This window comes from Lepidochelys kempii, chromosome 11 (genome assembly GCF_965140265.1).
Source record: "Lepidochelys kempii isolate rLepKem1 chromosome 11, rLepKem1.hap2, whole genome shotgun sequence".
Classification (NCBI taxonomy): domain Eukaryota; kingdom Metazoa; phylum Chordata; order Testudines; family Cheloniidae; genus Lepidochelys; species Lepidochelys kempii.
This window is the reverse complement of record NC_133266.1, coordinates 58,527,692-58,544,467: the sequence shown is the minus strand read 5'-3', so window position 1 is coordinate 58,544,467 and position 16,776 is coordinate 58,527,692. Positions and strand designations below refer to the sequence as shown.

Sequence of the window (16,776 nt, the reverse complement as noted above, 5' to 3'; positions counted from 1 at the left end):
TGGGGAACTGAGGTACAGAGAGATTATATCCAAGATTTTCAGACTAATGTTTTTGGAAAAGATCTGATTTTCAGAAAGTGCTGAGCATCCACCCTGTGAAAATAAATGCTTATAAGGTGTGGGCATCCAAAACCACTACTCACTTTTTAAAATCTTGGTTTAAGTGATTTGTCCAAAGTCATATATTGACAGAATCCATTGATTTCAGTGGAGCTACACTTATTTCTACCAGATGAGGACCTGCTCCACAAAGTCTACAGGAGGCAAAGCCAGGAACTGAACCCAGAGCTTCAGAGTCTCAGTTCAGTGGGTTTTTGTCTGTGTTGCAAACTTGTGGCTAAGGCTAAGGCCTTAGCCGCAAGACTGCTCTTCTGCCCATTTCTCAGCCTCAGCCATGTAACACAAACACAAAGCCAGTCCCTGCCAAGAAGTCTTGCATTCTACAAAGCAGACACATTAATCCTGCCTCTGTGTGGGGGATGCACTAAATGACCTCTTGAGATCCCTTCCAGCCCTACACTTCTATGATTCTAAGACAGGAAGCACTGGGGAGCCCAGACTCGGAAATAAAAGTAGTTTTGATTTTACTGAAGACATTATAAGATCTTCTTGTGAGGATTGTGGAAGGAGTGGATGTTCAGGATGGATCTGGATGAGATGAAGGATGGTGGTTTGATTAACACAATGAGGGATGTCATCCCTTCCATGGGGTAGAAAATGCCCAGAGACTGGAGTAGAAAATGTGTGTCTAAATCTCCCATTTGAGAGCTGAGAGCACAACATTGCTCATGAAGTGAGAGTCATTAAAAGACCTGCCCAGCTTTCATAATGCAGAAGTTCATGTAAACTCATGTGGGCCTTTCAGGGTATGTCTGCTAGGTGGTATGATTTCCAGAGCAGACAGACAGACTCCCACTAGTACTGCTCCAGCTAGCATGCTAAAAATAGCATTGTGGTTGATGCTGCATGAATAGAGGCTCAGGCTAGCTGCCAGAGACAAAGGCTGCTTAACCCTCTGGGTCTAAGCTCAGGTGGTCAGATCAAGCTGCTGCTGGTGCTACAACGTTCATATTACTATTTTTAGCATGCTAGCTCGAACAGAGCTAGAGCAAGTCTATCTACTTATGCTGGGAATCACATTCCAGTTGCAATGTAGACATATCCTTGGTCTATTTTCAGCACCCACAAGGTGCAGAAGCTAGGGGAAACTTCTAAGGCCCATAGGTGTCCAGGGTGGAGGCTGAGTGCTGAAGAAATCATAGAATCATAGGACTGGAAGGGACCTCATCTAATCAAGTACCCTGCACTCAAAGCAGTATTATCTAGACCATCCCTGACAGGTGTTTGTCTATCCTGCTCTTAATGTGCAACAGCAGGAGACAGTGCTAGAATCAGCTTTACATCTGTTTAGCTTAGGCATTTTGTGATATGCCCGTTGCCACAACTGCTATGTGCCTTGTACACAAATTAGAAAGCAGCAGTTCCATCCAAAATGACCTTAATCTCCATCTGTCTGTTATGTATGCTATTTTCTTCAGAGGAGTGGCACAAGTCTGTGATATGATCCAGAATTCTTATTAAGTAGTAGAGTTCTGGTTAAGTTAAGTACACTTGATGGGGCATATTATTTTGCTACAGATATGATTCACAGTTGTCACCATGATGCACGTCACAATCACTTAGCATTTCACTGCTGCAGCAGGGATAGACACAGATCTTCCTTCTCCAAAAGCACAGGTCCATGCTGCTTGAGCTAAGGGATGATCTCCATTAATTGTAAGCCATACAGGGCTTGTGATGCTCAGGGAACATCTACAAAGGAGCTGAGAGGTGTAATGCCCAGCTTGGGGAGTCATACATGGGCTAGCGCTGCTGGAGCTAGTGTCTAAAAATAGCAGTGTTGCCATAGTAACATGAGCAGCGGCTCAGGCTAACCTCCTGAGTACAATCCTGTCCGACACCCCGCCCCCGCCCCCCGGAATGTACTTTGGTGGCTAGCCCAAACCGCCACCTGTGCCATCCAAGACACACTGCTGTTTTAGGAGCTAGCTTGAGCAGAGCCAGCGCCTATAGATGAAGCAAGATGGGAATCGCACCTCCCAGCCGCTGTGTAGATGTATTTCAGAGGAACAGCCGTGTTAGTCTGTATTCGCAAAAAGAAAAGGAGTACTTGTGGCACCTTAGAGACTAACCAATTTATTTGAGCATGAGCTTTCGTGAGCTACAGCTCACTTCATCAGATGTTTACCGTGGAAACTGCAGCAGACTTTGCACATGATTTCTGTGTGTATATAAAGTCTGCTGCAGTTTCCACGGTAAACATCTGATGAAGTGAGCTGTAGCTCACGAAAGCTCATGCTCAAATAAATTGGTTAGTCTCTAAGGTGCCACAAGTACTCCTTTTCTTTTTGTGTAGATGTATCGTCAGTTGCGCAGTTCCGATTCCATCCAGTGGAGGCAGTGGTACGTATCTTGTCATTTCATGACAGTGTTCTGTTTAATGTGAAACAACCTTCGGCTTATGGTGGGTTTGTTAAGCTGTCATGGTGAAGCTGCATGGAAAATCTTGTCCTTTTCTATATTTTATGTGCATATAGGATAGAAATTGGAGTGACAAGGCATTTCACTTATCTGCAGATTACAGCACTGTGAAACCTAGGCCTGGGCAGGCCACAGCACAGCAGCTAGTAGGAACAATTTTGAAACTAAATTGATTTGTGTTTTGTTGATTGTATGGATTCTTTTCCACTTGGTTTCATTTCTGTTTATCTGAGTTGTTAGCTCCTTACACATTGCCTTACGATGATACCAGAAATAATTAGCTCATATTACATTGCCTCACTCCTCACCCCATCCCTTTTTTCCTATGTGTTTGAGTTTCTGTGAAGGTCTATCACGGTTTGCAGCTGAACGACATGCTGAATTTATATTCTGAGCTCATCCAGTACTTTGTGCAAGATGATCCTTTGAGGAAGATAGAAAAGGGCAGCTACTTAGAGGGAGAGAAAATGAATTTGATCAAGCTATAAAGTAAAATGCAGTAAAGGTTCATTTTTGTAACCGCAAAAATTCAAAGGTGACCAGAAGCCAGTATTTTTCTCTCTTTCAAGAATATATTTGTTTAAACATATCAAGGATTTCGTTCTGCTAATCAGTATCTGAAACCAGCAGGTCCATTTCTGTCCTGTATGTATGAGAATGTGAGCTGAAATCTGTAGCAAACTGGACTAACTGTGAGTACATGATTCCAATGGGGTTTATAGGTTTTTAATATTTTCAAGGTCACAGAGGTGAAAATTAAATAATTTAACAATAGTCTTCAAGGCTGATACATTGACTTGGAAATCAGTGCATCTGGGTGCACGTCCCCTCTCTGTCACAGACTTTGTGTGTAACCTTGGGTAATTCACTTATAATCTCCCTGTGCCTCAGTTTTTGCTCTGTAAAATGGGGAAAATAGTACTGCCATCCCTCACAGGAGAAATATTTGTGAGGCGCTCAGATACTATGGTGCTGAGGTCCATAGGAGACCTTCTTTCTCAAACATTTGTGCAAACACACCCCCGTGTGCTCTTCCAGTACATATTCAGCTCTTGTCAAGATCTGTAGAACAAATACCTAGATTCCTCGTGTTGAATGAGTTATAAATCCAGTTTTTGCTTTTTTCCTGCTGTATTTACCAACATATCAACTCTTTTTTATACTATAGTCAACTAGGCTACCAAATTTTACTAATTTTATAAAGGAGCCTCCAATAGAATTAACCTACTGTGCTTTGCAAAGTAATTTTTCTTTGAAAATGTGCAACAGGCTTAAACAGAGAGTTGTTACATGGCAAAACTACAAAGCCATGTACAGCTGAATGTTTAGAGAAGGTGGTATCGTAGACATGTACACCCATTATTTAACAATTTAAAACCCAGTGGCCATAAACTGTAGCTGTCACAGAGGAAAGCAAAAACAAACAAAACATGGTGGTGTGAAGCAAAGGCTTCTATAGACAAATTCTGTTCTCATACATTTGCAACCCAGGAGTATGGCCAAGTATATGGTAAATAATTACTTGTCTAGCTATTAGCTCTACCCACTAGAGTTGAGTGAATGATCAAGTCAGTTTCTGACCAAGCTTTGAGCTGTCAGAAACGATGGCCTGTCTGTAGTGCAGAATATTGTGCGGCACATCTCCATCCCTCTTAGGAAATGGTATAACACAAGAATTTCTCAGTTGAGTACTGCTAACTTTTCATAATTCCGTTAAGAGGTTATTGACGTCCTGCTATAGTTGGTCTTCCAAATAAGAACCATAACTTGCATCTTTGTAAAAACAACGTTTGTCCATGGATAATCTGTGAAGGATCTAAATTTGTGAAATGGATTGTCTGCCCAGCTCTGGATGGCAGTGTACCAGAGCACACAACCCACTACAGGAATCTCCTTGTTAGAATCCAGCTGGCTGGAATTCCAGACCAAAGGTCTTACCCATGGAACAATGTGTGAAAGTACATGGTTTAGTTCGCAGGATTTATGCAACTGTTCTAGTTTTGACTTGTAGTTTTTATAGTGGATGTCTCCTAGACCTCCAGAGGTAGTGCACTCTCATGAAATTAGCAGACTCCCCTCAGAGAGGCTGTCCAGCTAGTGTGTATAAAGGTGGAATAGCCATCGTCTCACCTCCTCCCCACCCTCTTTGGATCACCATGCATTAGCAAGCAGCTGATCCTATACTCTCCTGAGGACAGAGACAGCACCTGTGGTTGGCTGAGGTTGACTGTGCCTGGGAAGGAGGAAGATTTGGAGCAAATAATCAAGCAATCAGTTTGCAAACACCTAGAAGATAATAAAGTAATAAGTAACAGCATGGATTTATCAAGAACAAACCTTGTCAAACTAATCTAATAGCTTTCTTTGACAGGGTAACAAACCCCGTGGATAGGGGGGAAGTGGTAGATGTGGTATATCTTAACTTTAGTAAGGGTTTTGATACTGTCTTGCATGACCTTTTCATAAACAAATTAGGGAAATACAACCTAGATGGAGCTACTTTAAGGTGGATGCAAAACTGGTTGGAAAACTGTTCCCAGAGAGTAGTTATCAGTGGTTCACTGTCAAGCTGGAAGAGCATATCAAAGGGGTGCCGCAATAATTGGTCCTGGGTCTGGTTCTGTTCAATATCTTCATTAGTGATTTAGATAATGGCATAGAGAGTGCATATCTGTAGCAAAATAATGTGTCCCATCAAGTGTACTTAACTTGTTGTGGCAATGGACATATCACAAAATGCCTAAGCTAAAAAGATGTAAAACTGATTCTAGCACTGTCTCCTGCTGTTGCACATTTACAATGGGGAGAGGGCCAAGACTGATCATTTTGCGGAGTCCGACAGAAATCAGCAGTATTAAAAGTTAATTTTTCCTGGTGGAGTTGTGGTTTGTAAAGTGACTGGAACTGTTTAAGCTGGTAGTCTCCTCCACACCCCACTAAAAAAAGGAAAAAGGGACTTCTCATTTCTTATAGAACATGTCTCTTAGGATTTAAAAGCTTAGGGCCAGATTGTGGCCAGTCCTTACATGAGCACACAAGGCGGAAAGGGATCAAAGAGCCTCTCCACGTTAGCCTATGAAGCGTCTGCCAGCTATTACAAAAGTGCAGAGATAGCTCAGGGCTGTTCCATACCCCTTGTCATTTTTGTTGCCCTTTTCTGAACCTTTTCTAATTCCAATATATCTTTTTTGAGATGGGGCGACCCCATCTGTACACAGTATTCAAGATGTGGGAATTTGATGTTGGAAAACATCAGGAGAACACTGATGGTCTAACAGGGCAGTAAAATGAAAAATAAATGGCATGGCAATGGGATAGAGATAATAATAAAGGAATTATTATTATTAGCAGATTTCTCTATCATTGGGCTACTTGTTTATCACATTGATATATCAAGGGCCATACAACATTCCTACATCTCTCATTTGTAGGACTTAATGGGATAATTAGACCAGCAATCATCCTATTCACTTGTGCATGCAAATTCAGGCTGTGTGTGCACACTAAGGATATGTCTACACTGGGAAAATACATCATGTTAGAACACTTGTTAATTGACTTGATTTTAAACGTGACTTAAGGTACAAATTTCAAAAGTGATTTAGGAGCCTAAGTGCCATTCTCAACAGTGACTTGAGGCAATTAGGTGCCGTGGGTCACTTTTGAATACAGAATTTAGACGCTTTTGAAAATTTTAAAATTTCGCCCTTAGTGTGGACAAGGATAATTGTATTTTAAAACATGTCAACTGGCCTTGGTAAACGTTAGGGTCCCCCCACAACCAACCACACTTATGGTTAACCAAGACCAGCTAACATTCTTAAACATGATTGTCCTTGTCCACACTATGGGCTATGTCATGTTCAACATTGTGTTAACTAACGTGTTTTCTAACAGGATGGACTTTCCCAGCATAGACATACCCCGAGTTCTTATTATCGGATGTGCTGAGCACCATCTACAACAGAAGTCAGCAGACATAGTAGGTGTTCAGCATGACTGAAAATCAATCTCTAAATGGATAGCTTTGTAAAAAACAAATGACAATAAGTAATTAGCAGGAGAGGATGACATGAATGTGGAGTCAAGAGTCTCAGAGACCAGTGATCTATAACACTATGTAAACTGTAAGGTGATTAGTGAGAAAAAAATTAGATGTCTCACCAAACCGAATGGCTCCAGTTTCTCTCCCTCGTTTTCTAGATAATCCAGTTGCCTGTATCTTCTGTAATAGCTGGAAATTACAAGAAGAATTATTAGTTACACCATTTCTGCTTATTGTTCTGGCTCTCTTGTCATGAGTGAGCTTTTCTTGAGCAAATCTCAAAACCTGATTGCAGTTGCCATCCAACCCCTTATGCAGACAAACACAGTGCCTAAATTTTGATATGTTGGGAGCCACATTGGCAGTTTGCCAAGAGCCCACAGCTCTTGCCAATTTGCATATAAATATACACAAGAAGTTTCTCAAAATCAAATGTACACAACCACAATTTGCCTGTACTTGTATGCCTATTCACAGATAAATTGAAACTGATTTCCTGCACTGGCAATGAAAACCTGTACTTTGTCAGTTTCGTCCTTCCCCTGCAGTTAGAGCAGGAGGGCAGTCCTGGGCTACAGTTTGGGACTTCATTGCCCACACTCCGGACACCTTTGGTTGTACTGTGATTATACTGGTCCGATCGCCACTTTAGTCAGACACTCAGACCCTTGTCATGACTTGCTCTGGAACAGCCATTTCAGCAGAGATAGCAAGTTCTGCTCACTGGCATCTTAACTAGCCCTTAATTCTCAAACTTCCTGAAGAGCAGACAGCCTTTGACAAATCTAGCTGGTTTGCTTTGTCTTCCTGGACTCATTTTTCCTTTGATAATACGAAATACTCACTCTTTATTACAGAATGGGAATATACGACTGTTCTCATATTTCACCCTTTTTATACACAGGGAAACAATACATTTTTCACAAAGGCCCCAGAGAGCCCTGTATGACATGAGTCCCACCTGAGCCGCAGCTTTTCTTTCAAAGCAGGATGCAAAGTTAATTTCTCCAGCATACAAAATAGCATGGTTCTCACTGAGTAACTGCCCCTGCAAAGGGTTTTTGCAGGTTAGATTGGAAGGGTCCTTTACAATCTAAACACATACTTTGCATGGCTTGCTGAATCTTAGATCACAATTACATTCGAAATCTAGTGGAGGAGTGGAATGCTTCAGAGTCTGATGCTTCACTGAGGAAATACGAAAGTCGTTAAGCTTGTTACAGTGTAATAAAGCTCTTCAGGGGTCAGACTGTGCATGGTAGGCATTGGCTTGAGTCTTAGGGGAGCCACACAGAGACCCCCGGCCCACAAGGGGAGTATGCCCATTTCTGTAGCCCTGAGAAGAGTGCAGAATGCTCCACTTTGTGCCTCCAGAAAGCTCTGGGAGGTGCATGAGAGGGGGCAAATGCTACGGCCCCACTTCCCCTCTGCCACTTTGGTGCCGGGAGGGAATATTCCGGGCCTCTGCCCAGGGAACATGGGTGGGACGGGGAGAATGGAGAAGGCTCATCGTGTCCTCTGCCTCATTTGTACGCCTGAATGGAGGCCTGGCACAATCTGAGCCCAAACAGACTCACCTAAAGATTTACTAGAGATTCAAAGTCAGCATATGTAACTTCTCTTTGCCATTCTATAGATTGGCATGTACGGTGCTGGTTATTTTAGCACTCTTGTCTTACACAGAGGGGAACAGTGCACAATTACAGTCATTGCACGTTGGAGGATTAGGGTATGTCTACACTGCACACTCCTTTCAGCGAGCATACAGTACATACACTGTGCGCCCCCTAGCATAGGTATAAATAGCAGTGCAGAAAGTGAGGCATTGCTTAGGTGTGTACAGACGCACCTGAACCCCAGGGTATATACCCTACATGGCACTCAATGTGCCCAAGCAGTGCCTCCCCCGTTTATACTGCTATTTTTAGCAGTGCAGCGTCCCACTGCTGGAGTCTTTCCTACCGCACGACAGACTTTGGCAGCGGGGAAAGGCTCAAGCAGGGGGAGGCAGCGGGGAAAGGCTCTGGCAGCTCCCTGCTGCCCAGCCTTTCCCTATTGCTTTCTCCCTGTCAGAGCCTTTCACAGCCACTTGTAGCTACACACCATAGTATTGTTGGTCACTGCAGCGAGTAGCTACATGTACCTTACATGCCACCACCAGTGGTGTCCAATATAGACATAGCCCCAGAGTCATATCAATGGTTCTGTAGTCATGGTTGTAAGACACTTTATATTCTAAGCCCCAATCTTGATTCCCTCTCCCTCCTAATCCTAAATCTGTAAGGGTGTGGGGAAGGGAAGGCTCCTCTCAGTCTAGGTATTGCTTATTCTAAGGTCAGGAGAACGTTTGTGGAAAATTCAAAATAAATCCAACAAGCCATCAAACAAGTTCCTTGACTTAGAAGAATGAATGGGTCTGTCTTTCACCCAATTGTTCTTGCTGTTTTTGTCCTATTGTATTTCAGGATTGGTTTGGGTTAGAAAATTACAAATAGTCTCATGTGCTTGTTCTCAAGGAGCACTCATGAGTGCACAGGATCACATTCATGAAGTGATTCAAATCAGAATTTCAACTCTTGTGCCTTGAGGTTTCTCATGGAAGTGGGCTATTTTTAAATTAGAGGAATAGTACAAAAATAATTTGAAGTCTTGAATCTCCTTATCTTCTGGACTCTCATAGCTTTAAAATGGTGAACGTGATTTTAAACAAAACAGCTAGATATCATTTTTAAAGTTTGCACAAAAGGAAAGTTTTATGGATATTGCAAAAGTTTTCTCCCTGCGGTAGCAGTGGCCAGAGCTCCGGGCCTTTTAAATTGCTGCCAGAGCCCTGCTTCTGGAGCCCCAGGATAGCAGCGCCATCCGGGAGCCCCCGGGGCTCTGGCAGCGATTTAAAGGGCCCAGGGCTCCTGGCCGCTGCTACTGCAGTGGAGCCCCTGGCTCTTTAAATCGTCGCCAGAGCCCTGCTGCCGGAGCCCTGGGGTGGAGACGGCGGCCGGGAGTCCCAGGCCTTTTAAATCTCAATGTAAAGGGCCTGGGGATTTAAATCTCAATGTTGAGGCCCTGTCCCCTGCTCAGGACTCTGGCATACTGGTAAGTCCTTTAAGTTACTTTCACCCCTGTTAGTATCTAACAGTAAATCATTCTTATAACTCCACTGTAAAATACTGGAACCACTGGAAGCTCAAAGATAGTTTAAAGGATGAATTGTAGGTTCTGCTGTAGCACAAGGCCTCAGAAAATTGGTGTTAGATAAAACAAATTCTACCTACTTCACAAGCTCCTACAGTATCATACTTCCAACACCCAGGAGTAAATTTGTTCATGACTGTGATGTTTACTTGCTATCTAAAGGCAGCTTAGCCTGTTTTCTATTTGTTTGTTCATTTGTTTGTTGAAGAAAATACAGTCCGGGTTTTTTTTGGCATCCATTACCGGTGTATTATTAATAATCCTGATGGGACAGACTAATTCCCCATCTCTCCCAGATGCATGAAATCACTCTTTTTCTCCTCACCAAGAAATCTGGTCATGCATTGAGCTTCCAGAGCAGCAGCATTCTTTGGGGAATTTTTAAAAATAAAACCATGTATAAATTGTATCAATGGATGCACATATCTTGGAGCAGTTATCTCTTGCAGCCTACTTGCAGAGTACTGTTTGCAACAGGGCTACATTAACTTGTACTAGGGAACTTTTAGTGCATGCCAGCAGGGTCCACGTGGGCCAGTTAGTGTACAACACACTTGCCTGCACTAGAATTTACACCCCTTTAATGTAGACTATGGCACTGTATAGATGCCCTAGGTAGATGTCTACACTGTGTTCATCTTGGTGATGCCTACGTACCATATGGCTGAATCAAGATCTGCTAACTTGATCCAAGGTGAGAATTTCTGCAAAGAATACAGGAGACCACACTTCTGGATGGTTCCCTCTATTACTGTGAAGTTACATTTCTTAATATTTGTAAAGTGCTTTGAGATGCTCAGGTGGAGGCTACATAAAATTGCATAGTATCGTTAATAATTACTGTTACCGTCCCAGATATGCCAGAGCACATCCACAGCAGTTTAAGCATATACATTTCCCTTCCCGCTCCAAAAAGAGTATATACATATACCCACTTCCAGGGGTGTGGCTTTATCGGTAACTAAAATAACAAAGCAAAGCTCATTTTAAGCTTCTGTCTCCAAGCTGTGGCTGCCTCAGAAAGACACTCCACTCTTTTTACATGCTGTTTGGGAGGTAACTAGAGCCACCTCCCAGCATGAACCAGCAGAGTTTGTATCTTTATGTAGGATTCCAATACCTGAATTCAGGGTATGTCAGCAGAGGAGCCTAGCAAGCTGCAAAGAGGACTAGAAACTGCTTCTGCACACAGATAATACAATATACTGGAAAACATCTCTTAAAAGAAAGCTTATCTTACTACCCCAGTGCAGTGCTTGAGGCAAAAAGAGAAGGCCATTACGGAAGCTGCAGAGAATGAATCGTTTTGTTTTATTTGAATCTGTACAGTAGCTCAGCCTATAAATAGAAACCAGTATTTACATTTGCTTTACTTTATTTGAAAGTTGTGGGATTGACTGTAATCAAGCAACACCACAGAGCCTGGGAGAGCTAGTTAAGACAACCCTTGGGTACTCATATTAGCCACCTAGTGCTCAATGCTGAGAGGTGCAGTGTGCCCCCAATTCTTACTTACTTCATTGGGAGCTGAGGGTGCACAGCACCTTTCAGGATCAGGCCCTAATTCTTTTAATCTATAGGTCTGGTTTAAATCCCGATATGTCAAGTGTGGCCAGATAAATGTCCAAAGAAGTGTCAAGGTTCACAGTTAAAATGGATTTCTATGACCTATGTTAAAAAACGTTCCACAGTGTAATCAGAAAATCCCTAGAACGTAATCTAATAATTATTTAAAATTATTTTTAAGAAAGGTTCATCAAAAAAAATTAAAGTGTGTTCCAACAAATCCCCACAGTGGCATTATTCTGGGCACAAATGATCACCCTATCCATCTCTAGCAAGCCAGCATAATTAAGCATTCTACATCTACTATGATTAACAACTGGAGTTATCTGATTCACGGTTAACAACTATTTTCAACGGGAAAGTCCTCCACTTAATCTGTCCCTGGCCTCCCAACGGAATAACATGAGTTTCTGAATATTTCATATCTTTCCCAAGTGAAACTAGTTGTGCCCCCACTTTGTTGGTCGGGAAGGGCTACCAGAAGTTACACACTGACTTTTTCAGCTGCCCAAACAACAAACTAGAGATTTCCTTAATAATTATTCCAATAGGCTTTTTTGTTTGTTCGTTTTTAAATCACTCCACTGTACCTTGAAACAGTATGGCAGGCACATTCAGAAGATCCTCTGATGTCAGGATATGACTTTATAGACTTATAGACAGTGCTTTTCCGTTTTGTTTTAAAGATAAAATGAATTACTAATCAAAACAAACGCTAAACAGAAAACGTAGGTCTGAATATATAAAGTGCTTTAACTAAGCATGAGCTGGAATTTTAGGAGACAAAGCAAAGTGTATATCACACATACAACAAATAATGTGTGATGTAAACGACACTAACACCTTATATACTGAGACTGTGGTGCACTTTAGCAGAGGGAATTACAGTGGCTAAATGTAATGGGCATATATATGTTGTTAAAAAACCCTGGAAGATATAGAAAATATTACAGATATAGTGAGTACTGGATAGCTGCAGGGACTGGCAATCCAATTCACAGCTTTGGCTTTCCTGGTCACCATTTTAAATCCAGGCCAAGTCTCTAGGGACAAAAAATCATACTGTTCAATACAGTCCCCAACGGACAAGTAGCCACATACTGAAAATTATCGGCACAGTCAATACTGTTTTTGCAGGGTTATGATAAAAGCCGAAGACTGTATTAACACAAAAGTCACCGCTAGCAGCAGCGGTCCTTCCGTGTTACACTGAAACGCACGGACAGGGCGGTCTGGGGGATTTGTACTGTGGCTGCCTTTGCTGTGCTTGTTCTGTTGGTCAAGGGGAGACTTCAGGCCCCATGGACGTCAAGTCAGCACCTTCCGACTGGACTAAGTTCTCCTATATATATACAATTGCATAATCAGGCACAAAGCTTAATGGAGCTTAATGGACAATCACTTAATGGGATGATCTCTCCCAAGGCTACTTGGTGTGCAGGGGGAGGGAAATGATCGCTCTACACCATCCACAGGAGTGGTGCATATTACTCCCAACAGTGCATCAGCTTGGGTCCATGGGCCAGTGTAGTGGGAAATGGGGCATGGCCCCACCTCCTCCCACCCCTATCTGGGTGATGCGTTCTCTGGAAGGAGGCAGGACTGAGCATTCTCAGAGACTGCTGTTGTGATCTTCCCTTGCACACCTTCCGGTCCCATGCATTCATGCAAAGGCAGATTACGGTCTGACTCACTGTATTTTTTTCTGTACAGTTTGTTTCTGTGCTTGGGTTTTTACATCATGAAGTTCTCTGGGTTACAAATTTTCCCTCTGATATAAAGCCCTGAGCACACTGGTCTTTATTAAACACTCCATTTAGAAGACAGAAAAACTCTCATTCTTGCATACAAATTCTAAGAACGGGGTTGTAATGGAACTACGTGATGTTTGTACAGATTTGTACAGAGAAATGAATACTGAATTCAATTTACACATGTAATGATAGTATTAGACTGATGTTTGTCATATAGAGTAGGAGCAAAATTACCAGTGAGACCTTCAGTGGACTTAATCATGAGTGTAATGAGAAAACTCATTCCCACGTGGTCAGTATTTCACATCACAAAAGGAGTCACACATAGCTCTCAAAGCCAAAGAAAGAAGGCTCTGTGAAATAATAATTTGTGCATCAAAGCAGCAATTTCATGGGAATTATAAACAAATAAAAAAGTTGGGAGTAAACTTTAACTTTGGAATTTATCATTTCTTTTGATGTTCTTCAAGCATTTTTTTCCTGGGAATAAATAGAATCACTGGTTTCACTCTTCCACAGATGGCATTGGTTGGACAACATATGTATTTGGAAGGGAAACAGCATGGAAAAATAAATTCTTTTTTAAAATAGTGAGTTTGGATGACATTGAGCTAAATTCTGCTCTCATCTACTTTGCTGTAAATCTGGAGTTATTCCAATGAAATCACATTCACCCCAGTCTAAAGGAGATCTACATTTGGCCCAGGGTCTGCAGACCAGTACCTTTTACACTGGTAATTTATTCAGGATTTAAGCATTTATTTACTTTTTTAGGAACACATGTATATTTACCGCTGTGCCCCAGCAACCGACATATGACTTGGCACTTCTGCTCTGAGTGTCTTTGATCCAGCAATGTGCACTTACTCATATGACATATTCTGCATATTTTATGGTATGCTAAAAAAAAGTTATGTTACAGTTAACAAGGGAAAGCTGAATGGAAAATGCTACATGTATGCGACGTGCCTGAGTTGCCATTGCCAATGCAACCTTGCTTTTCGGAATTTCCTGACTTCTGCAAATTTAATCCTGCAAGCTCAACACTATATTTATGTTATTTATTTTTAATTTAATTTCCTAGTGGTTCTGTTTGTTTGTTTTTAAGAAAAAAGGGGAAGAGGATAAAAAATAAATCTGGCTGTAATCAGCCTGCACTGCTTACAACTCTACAGGCTTCAATAGAGGACTCTACATGTTATTTTAACTAATGTGTGACTTATAGCTTGGATTCTGCTCTGCATATGAGCTGTGCTCATTTCAGTCAGTATTAAGCAATCTGCGTGACCGTCCTGAGGTGGGCTTTGCCTTCACTAGGAAAAGGTATGTTTTTAACATGGTAATAAACCCATATAAAATCCTGGCTGAAATCCTAGGTGTACTTCACCTTGACCAGTTGACACTTGTTAAAACTACAACTTGCTTGTCTACACTAGGATTTTAACACATGTTCACTAAAATTAAAACACACATTTTTTCCTGGTTTTCGCATGGCCAATGGGGCCAGTCAGCTAGAGGGGCAGTCCCTGACATAAAGTAAAGCAGCTCTTAGTGTCTATTCAGCACTAAATAGGTTCATATACTAGGCTGAGTTGTTTCCTACGTGGTTTGCCCTACTGAAGTGTTTCCCAAAATGGGAGACATGCCCCGCTGGGAGGGCACAACCAGACTTATCAATTATTCTCCAGAGTCTGATCTTTCATTTTTTAAAAAGAGTAAGCCTCTACCTATTACTGTTGTGAAGGAAACCTTCAAAATGTGACCTGAATGTAACTGAAGCAAAGACATCTACCTGAATTTGCAGAGCCTGAAACACATTCTGAGGTATGGACTGTCCTATTCCTTTTTATGCTAACTCAGATGCCAATGGTGATACCTTAAATATCACCATTGTTAACTATTTAATTGCTCATTAAACATGGAAAAAAGGTGAGGAAGCATCACATGATATAAATCTACACAAGTGTTCCCCAAAGTGGGAGCATGGGTGTGAAGGACTAGCTGGGGGCAGGGCACAGATGATGTAGTCTGCGTAAACAGACTAACGCTAGCTTGAGCCAGTGCACTAAAAATAGGGATATTGCAGCAGAGTTGGCGGCTAAGACTCGCTGCCTAAGTCCAACCCCATCTGACCCCCTAAGTCTGAGCTCCAGTGGTTAGCCCGAGCTGCCGCCTTTGCTGCTATGTGCACACTGCTATCCAGTGCTAGCTCAAGCAGAACTAACACAAGTCTGTCTACCTGGGCTCGGAGGCAGGTTCCCATCTGCACTGTAGACGTAACCTAAGATCCTCAAATAAAAAGGCAGTACATTAACTGCATATTACCAGGTGCTCAGAGTCAACAAGTATGGTGTATTTGAGTTTGGTCATGGAGCCGGATGTAGTAATTATTTGGGTACAATAATCCCAATGGGAGTTGCCCAAATCAGTCTTTATAACAACAGGATTCCACTGTGCATTATGAAAAGACCATCCCTGAAATGTCCAAACAAGGATCAACCATTAGGTCAATATGCTTTTCAGTCCCATTGACTTTACTTATATTTATAAGTAAAGGGCCCGATCCTACACACCTTAAACAAACAGTCTTTATTCATGTGAGCAATACCACTGACTTCTATGGGACTCTTTACAGTAGTAAGTATTACTCCCATAAGTAAGGGTTGCAGGATTGGGCTCAAGAAGCATAACTGGGCAATGGCCAAAGTATTTTTTTAAATTATTTTTTTCTTTATTTTTGGTAGACATTCAACAGAAGAAATGTCTGTAGCAAATGGGTGACAGTTATTAGCTTTCTCTTTCATTGCAGTGCTGATTCAGAATACTCTTCCTCTTTCAGAAAATCTGAAATTTTCTATTAAAAAAACAAACTAAATTTTTGGAGCTAAAATACAATGATATAAAACAAACTTTACACATGAAATATATTGTTGCTGTGACTGGGATGTATTCAGCAATAAATCTGCATCACAAGACAAAGATCTGTTCTTTGCCAAGGTAAACATATAAAGGCAGTACGGTAATATCCATTTCTGGCAAAGGGCTGACACACCAGAATCCAGTGATAAATATCTTGCTAAATCTCTTTACAGTGGAACTTCTTATGAGAAGTGCAGGGGAAAAAAAATCCATGACATAGAGGCGCTGGGTAATATGATGCTATACCAACTGAGGGATTGATCTTAAATTTATCAGGCAGTCAAGAGTGCTCAGCGCCTGACAAAATCAAGCCTTCAGCCGAGATGATGAAGCAACAACAGGCTGTTTTGAAAGAGAGAAACGTCATTTCAGAAAATTCTCCACAATACAGATACTGCAGATAAATCTTACAGACAACCGGGGGGGGGGGGGGAGAGGAAACAAAGGGTTCTCTCTGTCTGTGTGTTGCTTTTGCCAGGACCAGAGCAGGAATGCAGGTCAGAACTCCTGTAAAGGGCTAATAAGCAATCTAGTTAGATATGCGTTAGATTCTGTTTTGTTTAAATGGCTGATAAAATAAGTTGTGCTGAATGGAATGTATATTCCTGTTTTTGTGTCCTTTTGTAACTTAAAGTTTTGCCTAGAGGGATTCTCTATGTTTTGAATCTGATTACCCTGTAAGGTATTTACCATCCTGATTTTACAGAAGTGATTCTTTTACTTTTTCTTCAATTAAAATTCTTCTTTTAAGAACCTGAT

The 16,776-nt window shown here is 41.7% G+C and overlaps 1 protein-coding gene across 4 annotated transcripts in view; it reads right to left on the bottom strand.

The window, feature by feature from the left end:
• SPATS2L (spermatogenesis associated serine rich 2 like) overlaps window positions 1-16,776 on the bottom strand; it is a 146,548-nt gene that overhangs the window by 113,162 nt on the left and 16,610 nt on the right. For all 4 annotated transcript variants that reach the window (XM_073306331.1, XM_073306330.1, XM_073306332.1 and 1 more), the window contains exon 2: window positions 6,706-6,775. The gene's annotated coding sequence lies outside the window, so the exon portion shown is untranslated. The remainder of the gene's footprint in view (window positions 1-6,705; window positions 6,776-16,776) is intronic.